This window comes from Mirounga angustirostris, unplaced genomic scaffold (assembly GCF_029215605.1).
Source record: "Mirounga angustirostris isolate CCGP_5_RB_7025 unplaced genomic scaffold, mMirAng1.0.hap1 SCAF_13, whole genome shotgun sequence".
Classification (NCBI taxonomy): domain Eukaryota; kingdom Metazoa; phylum Chordata; class Mammalia; order Carnivora; family Phocidae; genus Mirounga; species Mirounga angustirostris.
In genome coordinates this window covers 101,831,017-101,848,573 of record NW_026991721.1, presented here as the reverse complement: position 1 = coordinate 101,848,573, position 17,557 = coordinate 101,831,017, and the positions used below count along the sequence as shown (strand labels likewise).

Genomic DNA, 17,557 nt, shown 5'->3' with positions numbered 1-17,557 from the left:
AGCACGCATGTGTGCATACATGTTTGTGCATGAACATGTGTGCATATGTATGTACATGTGCATGTGTGTACCTGCATGTTTGCACATGAGTGTGTATGCATACATGTTGGCACATGAGCATGTATGTGCATAGGTGTGTATATGAGCATGTATATGTGCACACGTGGGTATGGATTGTGCATACATGTGTACATGAGCATGTGTGTGCATACATGTGTGTGCATGAACGGTATGTGCCTAGATGTGTGTGCATGTGTGTGCATGAGCATGCATGTGTGCATACGTTTGTGCATGAGCATGTGTGTGCATATGTATGTACATGTGCATGTGTGTACCTGCATGTTTGCACACGAGTGTGTGTATGCATGCATGTTGGCACATGAGCATGTATGTGCATAGGTGTGTATATGAGCATGTATATGTGCACACGTGTGTATGAATTGTGCATACATGTGTACATGAGCATGTGTGTGCATACATGTGCGCGCATGAACAGTATGTGCCTAGGTGTGTGTGCATGAGCATGCATGTGTGCATACATGTTTGTGCATGAGCATGTGTGTGCATGTGTGTGTACATGCACATGTGTGTACCTGCATGTTTGCACACAAGTGTGTGTATGCATGCATGTTGGCACATGAACATATATATGCATAGGTGTGTGTATATGAGCATGCATGTGTGCGCACGTGTGTGTGAATGATGCATACATGTGTACATGAGCATGTGTGTGCATGCATGTGTGCACATGAACGGGTATGTGCCTAGGTTAGTGTGCATACATGTGTGTGCATGAGCATGTATATGTGCGTATGTGTGTGCAAAAGCATACATGCATGCATGTGTGTGTGTGAAAATTATAAGTGAGCAGTCACAAATCCTCTCTGTGTCATGGGTTCTTTCATTGCTCCCAGTGCTTCCTCCTGGTTTCTTTCATGCATCCTGGTCCAAGATGCTTAAGAGAAGAGGCTCAGGGGCAGAGTTCTAGGTTCTAATCCTGACTCTACCACATAGGGCTCTGACTTTAGGCAATTGTTTTAACTTTTCTGCGCCTCAATTTTCTCATCCATAAAAAGGGGCTACCAATAGTACCTATTTCATGTTTTGTAAAGATAAAATGAGTAGATAATAAAACCCTTAGAACCATGCTTAGTACTGAATAAATACTCAAAAATTCTAAGTGTTATTATTGTTAGTCATACCCCTTATTTGTCAAAAAATAGTTTCTTCTTTGACTGAATCCCAGATCCACCCCTTAATTTCAGGTTGAAACTGTTCTGTTTATTGGCAAAATCCTGGATCAGTAAACCCAGAATTGAACATAAGATTTTCTGGTATTAAGCTCTGCTGTAAGGATCTATTAGCCCCTAGGGGGGCATCATCTCGGGGCTGCTCTCACTCCTGTGTGGGAGGGATGGCATGAAGAGCTGGAGATGGGGAAGGGTCTTAGTGGATCAGGTCAAGAGGTTCAACCTTTGTCTGATTGCCAGTAAGGAGGCATGGAAGAATGTTAAGCAGGATGGAGTCATCATCAGATCCACATCTGAGAAATAGAACTCTGATTGGAGCAGAGAAGAGGGATAAGAACAAAAGTGACCACATATATGGAGGACAGATGAAAGGCAATTTTCGGAACCACCTTTGAGAAATGGCAAGAAGCGGCTTCGAGGAGAGAGAAGAGGGACCAGTCATGAGAAGTTGGATACACTCAACAGTATTTGAATTTTGAGATTTTGAAGGTGATGAGAGGGAGGAGTAAGTCTAAGATGACTCTAAAGCTTCTGGCTTCTGGCTTGAGCAACTAGAATAGAGATGACATCCTTTAACTAAAGTAAGCAATATAGGAGAAAGATAAATGACATGAAAACAAGTTCAGTTTTAGATGCTCACAGGCATCTAAGTGAACATGTCTACTAGGAACTTCAAAGTTCAGGTCTGACACTCAAGAGAAAGATCTGGAGATACAAAATAATATACCAATATAGATACTGGCATAAAGATGGAAGTTTGAAGCCCTGGGAGTAATGAGATTAACCCAATACACTAATCAAATAGGGTATATAGCATAAGAAAAAAAGATAGTCAAATATGGAACCCTAAGGAAGACCAGCATTTAAGAAATGCACAAAAAATGTGGATACTGGGAGGGAATACCGGAATGGTTGGAAAACAACCAGGAGAGAGTAGTAGCTCGAAAGCCAAAAGATGAACGAGTTCAGGAAGGAACTGGTCAGAAGTGTGAAATGCTACCAGTCAAGTAAAACAAGTAGACTGGGGGGAAAAAATGCCCATTGGATTTGGAAATTACATGAGAAAATTGGTACCTCAGATAGTGAATCTCAATAGTGATTCTCTCTTGAAGTGGGGGGGGGTGGGGGTGGGGGGTGTTTGGATTCTCAATTGTTTGAGTTGATTTCAACATTAGCTTATTACAGATGACATTTGATAATTAGAGACTTAGAATTTGTGTGTGTGTGTGTGTGTGTGTGTATGTGTAGAGAATGTGTAGAGAATGTCACAGAGCAGAAGCTCCACTGTGATGCCAGGCAGATCTCAGCCCAGGAAGGAGTCCACTGAGCTCAGGATAATTAGATGGATTGGTGCTAACATCAGGTCCTCAGAATCAAAAATTTTAAATAGGAGGAATAATGACTACCTCTAACAAAAAAAAAAAAAATGTGGGTGGTATACTAGATGAACTCACGCTGAAAGGAGGGGAATTGGAACACCACAGCAAGAAGATTGTCCATTTTTAGTATGAAACAAAGGTACACATCTAACAGTGAGAAGTGGGGTGGAATACACCAAGAGCAAGTCAAATACAAGAGCTCAACAGCCTAGGGACGAATAATGAATTTGTGTGCATGGCTCCAGGAACAGTGCTCCGAACATCAATGGACAGGGGACTTATTCTTTACATCATGATGGCAATAACTGGAGGAGACAACATCTAGAACACCAAAATCAGTGAGAGTAAAAATCACGTGAGACAGGCAGTGTTGACCATGGGGACTAGAAAGTCAGTCAACGGAGTGGCAATGATACACCATGAACTCAAAAAGATCTCCGATAAAACTGTGAGTCTCTCCTCATGGACTGTGACATGAGAAGCAAGTGATTTTTGTGGTGAGGACTGATTCAAATATACTATGAATATAACTGTCTTCATCAACTCAGCATCAGGTTGCTGTTATCTGAGCAAATGTGTGTCATCTGTATAAATATATACTCCTCCACTCAGCAAACTTGAGCCACATGAGGAGCTGAGTGCTGCAGGACAGACTCTTAAGTTCTGTGGGGCACAAAGGATTTATCTGTATTACCTGCCTTAGTATTCCAAGGGCAGTGCCCTGTATATAGGCTCTGATGTCAAGGAGCTAAGATTTGATCAGAAGTAAAGTCCGTGTGGATGCCAAGAGAGAGGTAGAGGCAAGTGTAATTGGTGGCTCAGGTTTTCATTAGAGAGATAAAGAAATGGACAATGCTGGGGCGCCTGGGTGGCTCAGTGGGTTAAGCGTCAGACTCTTGACTTAGGCTCAGGTCATGATCTCAGGGTTGTGAGATGAAGCCTGCGTCGGGCTCTGTCGTGGAGCGTGGAGCCTGCTTAAGACTCTCTCCCTCTCCTGCTCCTCCTCCCTCTCTCTAATAAAAAGGAAGAAAGAGGGGCGCCTGGGTGGCTCAGTCGGTTGAGCGGCTGCCTTTGGCTCAGGTCATGATCCGGAGGTCCTGGGATCGAGCCCCACGTCCGGCTCCCTGCTCAGCGGGAAGCCTGCTTCTCCCTCTCTCTCTTCCTGCCACTCTGCCTACTTGTGCTCTCTATCTCTCTGTCAAATAAATAAATAAAATCTTAAAAAAAAAAAAAGGAAGAAAGAATTGGACAATGCATAAAAAGAGAGAACATCAAATAAAAAGAGAGAGAACATCATAAATGTTGTACCTGGCACATAGTAAACACTCAATAAATGATTGTTATTCCTAATATTATATAATGTGCTCATTTTAGGCAACTCCTCTGAAAATAGGGTGTCTTGGGGGAATCCTAAAGCTTTCAGATAGATTTGTAACCAGCCATGAATCTGGCTTTGGGTACAGCTTCAACCTCCCTAATAGAGCATAATGTAGTCTCTTCAGACGAGCAGTGTTTTTAAGACAGATGGTTTAGATCAGTTATCTTATTATTCAAAAGTCTGCCCCTCAACAGGAATCCATAGAAGTTTAAACTGAAGATGAGTGGTCATTCTCAGCTAGAGTCATCCCCCATCTTGAAAAATACCTCTTCCCTTATGTTTTGGTTACACTTTCCTTTGATGGACAAACGGCTCCAGCTGTTTCAACCCTTGGAGTGCCTCAAGCCTTCCTGGGCAAGCTTTGTATCCCACTCTTCCTATGGAGACAAGGGGCTCTACGTTCAGCCCCTGAGGAGTAGAAAGGACCCACGTTTTCCCTCTGATCTTAGCCTAATTATTTTTGTAAATATAAATACAGCCCCTTAGACTGTAGCTCTGTGGATCTCGTTCACCCAGCAAAAGGAAACACCCAGGATTTGGGTACTGAGTACAATTCGGAGAAGAAAAAATATCAGAAATTTTAACACACTAGTTCTTGAATATGCAAATGTTCTCAGGTGAGTAGAAGAAAGTTCACTGATAGTTGGGGCTTTTTCTAAATTCATACTGACAAACATTCCATGGTATCACCAAAACATTAATGTCAATTTCATTTGATTTGCTTTCACACACAGTGTTTTGGGTTTCTTAAGGTAGTTATACTTTTTTTTTTAACCTTCTGGCCTTGGTTTATACAAGATCATGACCAGCTTGTAATCCAACAAGCAGTTGGGAATTGACTCCCTCCTCAGTGAAGGACAGTGTGTTTGGAACATCATAATAAAGACAGATCTGATGTCACAAACAGCAAGACAAAGTTTCTTTCAAATGAAAGGCCAGTCGCTGCATTTCTCATTCTATCGAATGTGGTAGCCTCCATTTTGTAGTTGGATCCTTATATTTTACTCACCCATTTGATATTCAAGATTGAAAGATTCAAGATTGGAAAGTCTACTGTCCAGTAGCCTTGAACCTGATAGGTAGACCTTGGTTCCTTTTATTCGGGTGAAGTCTCTGCGCTGCCTCCTAAGATGTCCCACAGCTTATACCAACTCTGTCAGTGACATCCCTAGAGAAAAGTGCATTTTTCTTGCCAACAGCCATCCTACTGGCAAGAGCTTTCTGGCTTGGGCAAAAATAGCTGTTTTCATCAGTCATCACACTTCCTGCTCAGCTTTTTTATACATACAATCTCTACAAATGGAAAGAATGTGGGGAAGTGGGGCTTTCAGTGTTATGAAATTCATAGGCTGCATCTGTATTGCAGTAGAGTTTATGGCAGAAATTATAAGGAAATAAAAAAGAGCAAGAACTTTTCAGATGTCAAAAAGACTGCCCATTGCAGATGCTTCCCCTGATTGACAGAAGAGACCAGCTCTCACAAGTGCAATGAAATATGTACACATCCCAGCTCATCACCACCTTGTGACCTCCTCCAAGAGGCATCACTGTTAGGTAGGGGAAGTATATGTGGAAATAAAGTACGTTGAGTTCTGATAGCTGCTTTGAGATACCTAATGAGAATAAAAACAAAAGCAAGAAGTCTAAGATGTGGTTACTCAGGGTTATCCCCTCACCCCACCAGGGAAAACACTTTTGGGAAAACACTTTTATACTGAGGATGTTTCTCCTTGGTACATTCTGTAAAGTTACCAAGATGTCATTATTTTTAGATAACCTGTTTACTGACATATGATTTACATATAGTGCAATGCATGAATCAAGTGTACAGTTGAATGAGTTTTGTTGTTTTATTTGAATACATACAGTATTCTATTAGTTTCAGGTGTACAACGTGGTGATTCGATATTAATGTGTATTATGAAATGCTCACCACCATAAGTGTGGTTACCATATGTCACCATACAAAGTTATTGCAGAAGTTATTGACTAAATTCCCTATGCTATACTTTACCTCTCTGTGACTTATTTATTTTATACCTGGAACTTTGTAACTCTTAATCCCCTTCCCCTATTTTGCCCATCCCCCCCACCCCAACAAGTTTGTTCCCTGTATCTATGAATCTGTTTCTGTTTTGTTCCTTCATTTATTTTCTTTTTTAGATTCCACATATAAGTGAAATCATATGGTATTTATCTTTCTCCTTCTGACTTATTTTACGTAGCATAATACCCTCTAGGTCCATCCTTGTTGCAAATGGCAAGATTTCATTCTTTTTTATGGCTGTTTTCCACAGTGGCTGCACTGATTTACATTCCCACCAACAGCCTACATGGGGGTTCCCTTTCCTCCACATCTTCACCAACATTTGTTGTTTCTTGCCTTTTGTATGCTAGCCATTCTGACAGGTGTGATGTGATATATCTCATTGTAGTTTTGGTTTGCATTTCCCTGACGATGAGTGATGTTGAGCATCTTTTCATGGCCTCAAGATGTCATTTTTTAATGTGTCCTAGAAATTACCTAGATAAAGAATAAAGCTAATAAAGGTGGTTCACACATTTCTAAAACATAGACTTCCTTGACTAGTTTACTTGTCAACCTCTGGCTTAAAAAAAAATTAAAAACCCAAACTGTTCAGGACTAAATGATCAAACTAGTTGTGTACTTAACAAAAAATATCATATTCCACCCCCAATTCATGAGGCTAGATGTTAAAATCATGGGACTTCAGAGCTGGAAAAGACCTCATAAGTTTTTAGAAGACTTAAGGCTTGAGAAGCATGGTTGATTCCAACATGCAGCCAAGTTTGAGAAAGTGTTCCAAATTAGTTCTCAAATTTTAATGGGCAAATAAATCACTTGAGGATCTTGTTGAGGTGCAGATTCTAATTCAGTAGGTCTGGAATGAGGCCAAAATTCTGCATTTCTAACAAGTTCCTAGGTGAAGCTGATGTTCCTATCCATGTCACACTCTAGGCAGTGAGGTCTCGGAGATCTCCCAGCCCAGGGGCCATCAAACTGTGTTCTCAGAACACTAGGACTCTGTGGAGAGTGCTGGGCAGGTTCTGCAATCCCGGATTTGCATTTGCTAGAAATGAGGCTCATCTGAGCTTGCATCCCTCATCCATTCTCCACCGATTTAAATTGTCTTTTAATGTCATTGACATTGACTGACTTTATAATGTGAACGTAAAAATATATAGACCTATTTTACATGTAACATTTTGTTTGACAAGAGTGCACACTGCTAAAAATACTTCTCTGGTTCCTTCCATTATACAGATAAGGAAACTGAGACCCAGAGGAGACAATTGACTTTATGGAAATCACATCACACTTAGTTACAGGCCAGCACGATTCCTTTTCACAGCATCCAGTTTCCTTGTATAATTTAAGAGAGACCAATCCAGCTGAGGCCAAAGCAATGGGAATGCAATCTGGATTGCATGTCTGCCCATTTATATGCCAGTGTTTGCACTAAGGAATGCCGACATAGTCCCTGGTCATGCTGGGTACAGTCCACTAGTTTGGAGGTTGGTCCCAACAAGGGCTGTGTTGAAAGTGGAAGGAAAACATAAGGATGCTTCTATTCTTTTGAATTAGTGTTTTCATATTCTTTGGGTAAATACCAGTAGTGTGATTACTGGACCATATCATAGTTCTATTTTTAATTTTTTGAGGAATCTTCATATTGATTTCCACAGTGGCTATAGAAGCTTGCATTCTTCCCACCAACAGTGCAAGAGGGTTCCTTTTTCTCCACATCCTCACCAACACTTGTTGTTTCTTGTGTTTTTGATATGAGTCATTCTGACAGGTGTGAGGTGGTATCTCATTGTGGTTTTGATTTGCATTTTCCTGATGATGAGTGATGTTGAGGATCTTTTTCATGTGTCTGTTGGCCATCTGGTGGTCTTCTTTGGAAAAATGTCTATTCAAGTATTCTGCCCATTTTTTAGTTGAATTATTGGGAGGGTTTTGGTGTTGAGTTGTATAAATTCTTTATACATTTTGGATACTAACCCTTTATCAGATATGTCCTTTGCAAATATCTTCTCCCATTTAGTAGGTTGCCTTTTAGTTTTGTTAATAGTTTCCTTTGCTGTGCAGAAACTTTTTATTTTGATGTGGTCCTGATAGTTTATTTTTGCTTTTGTTTCCTGTGCCTCCAGAGACATATCTAGAAAAAAATGTTATTACAGCCGATGTCAAAGAAATTAATGCCTGTGCTCTCTTCTAGGATCTTTATGGTTTCATGTCTCACATTTAGGCCCTTAATCCATTTTGAGTTTATTTTTGTGTATGGTGTAAGAAAGTGGTCCAGTTTCATTCTTTTGCAGGTAGCTATCCAGTTTTTCCACCATTTGTTGAAGAGACTCTCTTTTCCCCATGGTATATTCTTGCCTCCATTGTCGAAGATTAATTGACCATATAAGGATGGGTTTATTTCCAGGCTTTCTTTTCTGTTCCATTATCTATGTGTCTATTTTTTTCCAGTAACACACTGTTTTGATTACTACAGCTTTGTGGTATAACTTGAAATCTGGAATTGTGATATCTCAAGTTTTGTTTCTCTTTTTCAAGATTGCTTTGGCTATTCAGGGTCTTTTGTGAATCCATACAAGTTTTAGGATTGTTCTTGTTCTGTGAAAAGTGCTATTGATATTTTGATAGGGATTGCATTAAATCTGTAGATTGCTTTGGGTGGTATAGACAAAGAATATGAAAACACTACTTGGAAAAGATATGCCACCCCTATGTTTATTGCAGCATTATTTACAATAGCCAAATTATGGAAGCAGCCCAAGTGTTCATTGACAGATGAATGGATAAAGAAGATGTAGGGGGTGTGTGTGTGTGTGTATATATATATAGTGGAATATTATTCAGCCATAAAAAAGAATGAAATCTTCCCATTTGCAACAACATGGATGGAGCTAGCGTATAATGCTAAGCGAAATAAGTCAGTCAGAGAAAGATCAATGCCATATGATTTCACCCATATATGGAATTTAAGAAACAAACAAACAAAAGAAAAAAGAGAGACAAACAAAGAAACAGACTCTTAACTATAGAGAACAAACTGATGGTGACCAAAGGAGGTGGGTGAGGGAGGGGTGAAATAGGTGATGAGGATGAAGAGTACACTGAGCGCTGAGTAAAGCACAGAATTGTTGAATCACCATATTGTACACCTGGAACTAATTTAACACTGTATGCTAGCTATGTTGGAATTAAAATAAGATTTTTAAAAAGAAAATGGAAGGAAAACCATTTTTAGAAGCTGCAAGAAAGAGGGGAGAAAAGAAATTGTGATTTGAAGAGAAAATTTTGAGCTCTAGAGAAGTAGAAATCAGAAAGCCGAGAAATAAAAAATCAAAAGAGAGTGAGAGAAAGATGGAGAGGGGCAGACAGGGAGAACCAAGAAGGCTCTCAGAGCTGTCCTGCTACCAAGGTAAGAGCAGCTCATCCAGTGCTCTGTGACCAGGAAGGATTTCATGGAAGCAGAGGTCTCTGACTGCTCAGAGGGCTGTGGTGACCACAGCTTTGATTTGGAACCAGGGTAAACTTGGGGGCAAGGCTTTGATTATTCAGACATGAAAACAGTGAAGACAATAATCCAGTTTTCATCTGGTGAACATACTAAAGGTGAATCAGATTTAAAACCACAGGCACCGTTAAAGATCTGATTACAGATCTTTACACTTCGTACCTTTATATCCTTTTATCCTGGATCATCTTAAGAGTTAGCTTTTGCATTCTAAGTGGTTGAGTATGAATGAGCTATAGCACTGAAGACCCCCGGGGGCCAGCACACTGCTGGAGAAGTGAAATGCAAAGGCACAGATCAAGGGAGTAGAATTCTAGGAGGATCCCCTGTTACTTCGGTTGATGGCAAAAAGAATCAGTTGGGGAACCTTCTACTTCGGAGCTCTTTAGAGGTTTTTGTTATTCTTACAATGCTAACCATTAAACCTAATGAAAGATATCTTAAGGTCAAAGAATGTGATAGAGAGAGAGAGAGAGAGAGAGATATGACATATATGTAATATATATACATGTCTGTGTGTGTGCTGCTTTTTTATTTATCTGCTTTCCCAGCAGGAAGCAGATGGCACACTCAAACAGGATAATTGAGGAGACTTTAATGAAGGAACTATCCCCAGAGAAGGTCACAGGGTCAAGGACACCAGGATTGGCCAAGCACCTTGGAACCAGCAATAGCAGGGAGCTGCCACCACCCCTAGGCCTGACCAGGCAAGGAGAACAAGCTTTTCCAGAAATTCAGTGAGACCTACAGCTGAAGACGAGGGCTGCCCAGGGCAACAGCAGTCTTGACCTCTGGTCGAGCCACTGCCAACCCACAGCCCAGCAATGAGGGCTCTTAGGGGAATAAATACCTTTTTTAAAAAGATTTTATTCATTTATTTGTCAGAGAAAGAGCACAAGCAGGGAGAGCAGCAGATAGAGGGAGAAGCAGGATCCCCACTGAGCAGGGAGCCCGATACAGGGACTCTATCCCAGGACCCTGGGATCATGACCTGAGCCAAAGGCAGACACTTAATGGACTGAGCCACGCAGGCGCCCCTGGGAATAAATACTTTTATCTTCTTTTCCTTCAATCTCAACTTTCTGTTACGCATTACTGGTACTCTCGCTGACTGAACCTGACCAGATGCCAAAGGACAAGGGAGCTTAGTTGATGCAATCCAAGGAGGTTAGCCTCTTGGGACACAGCGCGAGGAAGTGGGTGAACCTGGAGCAGCCAGAGACCTTGCTGTTATGTCTGGACATCTGGTAGTCACTGTGTCCTCTTCAGTCCCGGGCACGCGCCATCCCACCTTGTCTCTATGTGGGAATACCCTGTTGCCACCTCTTCTGTGGATCTGCATCCTCTCAACCTTAAAGGCTCTGGCTACACAGGTAGTTTACACAGTAAACCTTCCATCTTGGGGACAATAGTGATGTCCACTCAAACGACCGGTAAGGTTTTGGAAGGCTGGGGCCATAACTGTCTCCAGCAGAGAAGGCAGCTAATTCCAGCAGCCTACTCAGCAGAAGCCAGCACGTGATCCTTACTGCCCAGGGCTGAGCCTCTGCAGACAATCAGTTTACCATGGAATCAGGGAGAGAGGCAGCATGCCCACGAGAACCCAGAGCTCCCTGTTACATGTTTGTCCTGCCTGCCTGTCCCCTATGTCCTGCCCCCACCCCACCCCCATCACATGATCCTTGACCATCATGGTATCAATCCAGACTGCACAGGGACTTGTAGTCTATACAATGCATTAACATTTGTCAAGTAGCTGCCATCATTTACAATTCAGGAGATGCCACATAATCTTGGTATACCGTGTTGTTTTGTTTTGTTTTAGAAAATGGGACAATCTGGCAACACTGCTTCCAGTCTCTCGTGATGACAGCCAGCTGGAGTAGCACAGTGAGGCTCCTTCAAAATGAGCACATGCTGTCCAGTCCATTCATTTTACTGCCCATCTAGGCTGCCTCCCTCCCTGACAGTAGCTGACCTTTCCTCCAACTATCCAAATTTGCAAGCCCTGCTTTATGGGCATCTCGCCGCTACAACAGTCCCTCCTCACTTCCCGCCTTCTGACTAGTCATCCCTCACAGATCCTCTGCTTAATCCTTTCTGCTTAATTCTGTGAAGCCCTCACCCTACTATAAACAAGCGCATCTCTTCCGTCAGCACCATTTTACAATGTCTCTTCCATTCCCTTCTATTGTGGGTTGAACTGTGTTCTCCCAAAAGATATGTTGTAGTCTGAACCCCCCTATATGTGAATGTGACCTTATTTGGAAATAGGGTCTCTGCAAATATAATTATATTAAGATGAGGTCATAGTGGATTAGGGTGGCCCTTATAAGGAGAGAGAGGTTTGAAGACAGAGAGGATACACAGAGAAAGTCATATGAAGTTGGAGGCAGAGACTAGAGTTATGGTGCCATGAGCCTGGGAATGCCAAGGATTGCCCACAACCACCAGAAGCTAAAAGAGGCCAGGAGGATTCTTCTGGAGCCTTCAGGGGGATCGTGATCTTGCTGACACCTTCATTTCAGACTTCTTGCCTCCAGAACCTAGAGGGAGTAAATTTCTGTTGTTTTAAGCCACTGTGTTCATAGTACCCTTGACCCTTGAGCAACACATGTTCCATCTGCGTGGACCCACTTATACATGGATGATTTCAGTAACTAAAAGATAGTACTGTAAATGTATTTTCTCTTCTTTATGGTTTTCTTAGTAACATTTTCTTTAGCTTACTTCATTGTAAGAATACAGTATATAATACATATAACAGTAAAGTATGTGTTAATCTACTGTTTGTATTATCAGTAAGTCTTCTGGTCAACAGTAGGCTATTAGTAGTTAAGTTATGGGGAAGGTCAAGAGTTACCCACGTATTTTCAACTGCATGGGGGGGGTCAGTGCCCCTCCCCCCATGTTGTTCAAGGTCAACTGTATTTTGTTGTGGCAGCCCTAAGAAACCATTACTCCTCTCTCTAACTGAAACTGGGATTTCCTCTTGAGGTGCTCACAAGGGTGCTTTAAGGACTGACATTCTGTTGGTGCCAGGCCTCTCAAGGTAAGTAAAGTGGAAGTATTTCTTGCTCGTTGGTCTCAGACTTTGACCAGAGAAGACAGCTGGAAGCACTAGGGCACAGGGGGAAGACCAGGAAGCAGGTTCTCTGCACAGATGCATTTCGGTACAGAACTTACGCTTGAAAGCAGGCATTCGTGAGAGTTGTATTCCCTGCTGTGTACCCAGCATTTCTCCAGGGCTGGCATAGAATTGGCATCTACTGAATGTTTGTTGAATGAATGAGTGTTAGCAATAAGAGCCTTCAGAAAGCATGCCACTTTGTCTCTGGCTCAGTCTCTAGGCCTTGCATACTGACCAACTTGACCCAAAAGCGTGAGCTAGATGCATGCTTACTCCAGTGGAAAAATGTCATTTCTTTGAAACATTGTAAATGAAAAAACAATTTCATGGTAGAAATTTAGGAAAATTAAAGGGTAGAACTGAAGATTAATTAGACCAAGACCCTACTGTTCTCAAAGGATGGTTCTCTAATTTCTTACAATAGTTTTTATTAAACTAAAACTTTGAATATTTAAATAAATATTTAAATACACATTTAAGTATTTAAATAGATGCAGTTACAAGAAATGTGTTATCTCAGTCTGGGCAAAGGCAGCAGACACTCAAGACAAGAGGCCACATGGTGACAGGCAAAATGTGGGTGCAGGATGTGCCTTCCCATCACCTGATGTGACGTGGGGCACGGGCCAAATGGGTTCCAGCCTTAACTCCTTGTCTAAAGTCACTGCTGACTCTTGGCAAATTGGAAGTCTCCACTAATTACCAAGAAATTACGAGTACTATATTGATTTAGAAGGTTTATGATTTGGCTATTTTTCAAATGCCTGTAATTGCTTTGCTGTTACAAATTTGACACAATACAACAGCAGAAACCTTATTTTTTTTCACTAGCACCAAATTTTGGTAAAATGTATAAAATTTGATTTTTTTATAAACATTGAGTACTCCTAGTAACAAATATTCCCCAAATATAGCCCTTTAATTGTAGATAAATGTGCATAAAGTAAACACACTCCCCTTTATGCAGTATTCGAAGACAAACAATCTCTGAGTCACTCAGAACCGATGTTTGCATAGAATGTAATCCCAGTGGAAAGCCATGTTTAAATAATAAAAATATTTTCTTGTGAAGTTTCTGATAAAGGCTGAACTGAAAACAAAATAACTCATATTTATACAGCTAAAACAGAAATATTTTTTAAATCCCTTTTGGGGGAGCTCCTTAGTGAATTTTATTTCTAAATTCCGAACTCCTTTTGTGAACCCTACTGTAGAAGCAGAGATTATCAAGTGCTCTGGCTGTAGGCTCTGGGTGCGGATCACTGGGTCTCTTAGCAGACAGGAAGCATAGGAAGCGTTGGCTCAGACAAAGGCACCATGGTAAGTTCTCAGGGCCCACACATGAGTAAGAGCAACAAGCCTAGTCACTCTCCCCAGGAGCTGTCCTACCATCAGGGGAGGACCATCCCACTATACAGGCTTCTACCCTCCTCTAAAAGAACGTCAGGGCTAATCCTGCCATGCCTCACACCCATTATCCCCCATTATCCCCCCAAATCTCATCTCCATCCTGTTCCCTCTATGACTAATTCTAACCAAATCCTTCAGCCAGGTCCTTCAATCATCAATCAGCAAACTCCCCTGTGTCTTCTACTTCTTTTCTTGCCTTAAAAGAAAACCTGGCTGTGTCCTATTGAAACTCTCTGGCCCCCTGCCCTCTTAGCCCTCTGAAAGTAGCCCCACATTCTTCTGGTAGGAGTCTTTGGGTCCCCAGTGCCCCCTCTCAAACCACTGTTCCCATATTCTTGATCCTAAGAGGTTCTTGACACCTTTTCCCTCTCCTCACTGCTGACATCTCCTCAACTTGTAATCACTTCCCTCATTTTTTGAAAACTTCGACTCCTAGCCATGGAAACCTTTGCCACCCCGCCCCCCAACTCATTATCATTCTCTGTTGCCTCATATGGGCTTTAACACATGAAGGAGGCAAGAATATATGGCAAGCTGTTCAATGTGACTAATAGTCAAGCAAACGCAAACAAAACCCATCAGTTTCAACACTGTGGGATGGGCAACGTTTATGACATTATGAGCCTGATACTATGGAGTGTGTTGAAGATGTGGATACATGAGAATCCTCACAGACTGAGGAGACTGTACATTGGTGTAGTAGAGAGCCATTTTGTAATAAAAGCCAGGTTGGAGAGAAACAAACCCAGAAATAGTGCTTCTAGATACATGTGCATGGAAACAAACATTGCAAAGTTGATTTCATTATTGTTTATACCAGTATGGCAACCCAAATGCCATCAACAGATGGATGGAGGATTAACTTGGCGTGTTCATACACTGGAATAGTACATAGCAATTAAAATACACATACAAAACAATCAACACACAAATTTGGATGGAGGTTATCTCTGGGGTAAGAAACAGGATAGTTTGGCCGGAGAAGCATACAAGTGGATCTTCATCTATATCTATTATATTTTATTTGTTATATTAAAAAGGATGAGAGAAACATGAAACAGTTTAACCTGAATAACAAGCAAATTGTTTAAAATGAAAAGAAATGTTCAGTCAATTCCTCTTGGCAACAAGATTGGAAACCTTAGATGACTTAAGAGTTTCAAATAATCTCTCAGCAATATAAATGCTTTCCACAGAGGAAGAAAGAAAGATGTTTGGCCGTTATTCAGTTAATTGTATTGGTGCTAGACATCTAAGCTTAAAATTTGCATGAAATTAATTCACGTGAGGAATCACTTATTTTGGGTATTTAACATTGATCACAATTACCAAATAGCAGTCAGACCCCCACCACACTTTGTACTTACTATATGGAAACAATCTTATGCAAGTACAAATCTCCAAAAGGGTTCAGCAAAAAAAAGTAATTTGTTTCTACACCTGGCCTTACTTAAGGAGAGCAATGCTTTATTTATTCAACATCGTTGTGAAATGAAGTGTTTCAAATAATTTTACGCCTTTAAGTGCCAAGACTTTTTTTTATTAATAATTTTAACCACTTGGATTGAAATCACTTTTAGAAAGCTGTTACACATGTGGATGTTTTTTCTCCCCTTTCTTAAGACAGTGGACAGAATATGCTTAAGGTTTTCATGTTGACCTGGGGTCAAGATCAGTTAGGCTCCTAATCCCATTTTGTCGTATAATCCCAGAGGCTCCTTGTCCACCTTTGTCACCCAGAAATATATGTGGTAGCGGTCCTTGGGGATGTTCAACAATTGGTTACTGTTTTCTCCAGAAAATTGCTCTTCTTCATATGCATCGAAACCATCACTTCAGTCAGCTTCCCTGAGCTTGAGTCACATCTACTCACAAACACACAGGTATCAATACCCCTTTATTCCCACAATGCTCCTGACTGATCTTGTCCATATTTCATAATTATTGTCACCAAAATCAATAGCAGTAATCTGTGTGTAAGGACGGTTTCTCGCAGTGGTGAATGACTACTAGGCTGCGGGTTTGAGCTGTCGTGTCTGTTTTAAGCTCATGCCCTCCTTTACTCGAAGATTGTCAGCCTCCAGCAATGGCTTCTTATCCCCCCTTCCTAATTTGCTGATTGTCATCCATCTGGGACTAAGAAATTAGGTAATTTGTTCTAAAATAAGAACAAAGATGCCATCCCTGACGGGGTAGAGTCTTTCCTCTGAGGGAAGCTTGTAAGGCTGGGTGCATGTGTGTCTGTTTCTCGCTCCTCTGCGGCGCCCCAGATAAGCAGGACACTGCAGGCTCCTTCTGGAACGGCGAGGCATTGCTAAGCACGGGGCCACTGTTCCCAGACAGACAAACCCATGCCAGGGGCTCATTAGCACCATTATGGAATTTGCCTTTCTTTTGATTCCGTCCCTGAACACACAAGATGGCATTTGATACTAGCTCTTTCTTATTCTTAAAAATTTTCAGATAAAATTCTGGCAACCTGGGATGTTTTCTAAAAGGACTCCTGACAAACCCATAGCGAAAGCATCCATTATAATTACTATTCCATGCTAGATGTTATAAGTTGCCTCCTAGCATTTACTTAATTCCACTTAACTACAAACAAAGTTTGAAGTGGACATGCTACTCTCCAAGCCAGAGGCCAGCAAAGGACAGCTTGCCGGCCAAATGCTGGCAGTTTTATAAATAAAGTTTTATTAGAACTCCCTTCATTAGTTTATAGATCCTATGACTGCTTTCATGCCATATTGACAGAGTTGAGTAGTTGAGACAGACTGTCTGGCCCAGAAAGCCTGAAATAGTTAGAGAAAAAGTTAACCAACCCCTGATCCAGGTTAACTAGTCATTCTCAGATAAACTGGTTTATTCCACAAAGAGGTGAATTCCAACAATATCTTTCTTTTTTGAAATGCAAACATGGAAAAAATGTAAAATAATCAGGTTACTAAGCAAGTGCTTAATAATTTCTGAACTATTTCATGTTGTCGGTCAATTCTTCTCGGCTGACACTGTTGGCCCTGGACAAGGGGATTCGAGGCAGCCACGGAGACTGCATGAGCATCTCCCAAGAGTACTAACGATGAGACCATCTAACTGCAGTGCCCCAGAGGGTGCACATTATCATTTTGTCTCCGATATTAAAGTGAGATAAGAGAGAGAAAATACCTTAAAAAGTACTTGACATAATAGATATGGTATTAGACCCACAGTTTGGGAAAATTGTAAGCCCTGAGGAATGGCTGGTAATTCATAGACTGTAATGTTAATAAAGAAACCTAAAGTTATACTTTTAAAGAAAACAAAACAGAGACGTTATTTGGAATTACTCACATTGTATTTGGGTTATATCTATAAAATATAAAATATCTATAAAATATAAAACGGAAATACAACGTAATTCCTTCCTAAATGTGGCACCGGAAAATAGAATTAACATAATTTTTTTTACACTTGAT

General features: G+C 41.1%; 1 protein-coding gene across 11 annotated transcripts in view; it reads left to right on the top strand.

Moving 5' to 3' along the window:
- POU2AF2 (POU class 2 homeobox associating factor 2) overlaps window positions 1–17,557 on the top strand; it is a 497,177-nt gene that overhangs the window by 424,140 nt on the left and 55,480 nt on the right. Inside the window, exon 8 of one of the 11 annotated variants that reach the window (XR_010407108.1) lies at window positions 11,388–12,326. The exons of the other annotated variants lie outside the window; for them this stretch is intronic. The gene's annotated coding sequence lies outside the window, so the exon portion shown is untranslated. Of the gene's footprint in view, window positions 1–11,387; window positions 12,327–17,557 lie in introns of those variants that run through there. 11 annotated transcript variants of the gene reach the window in all.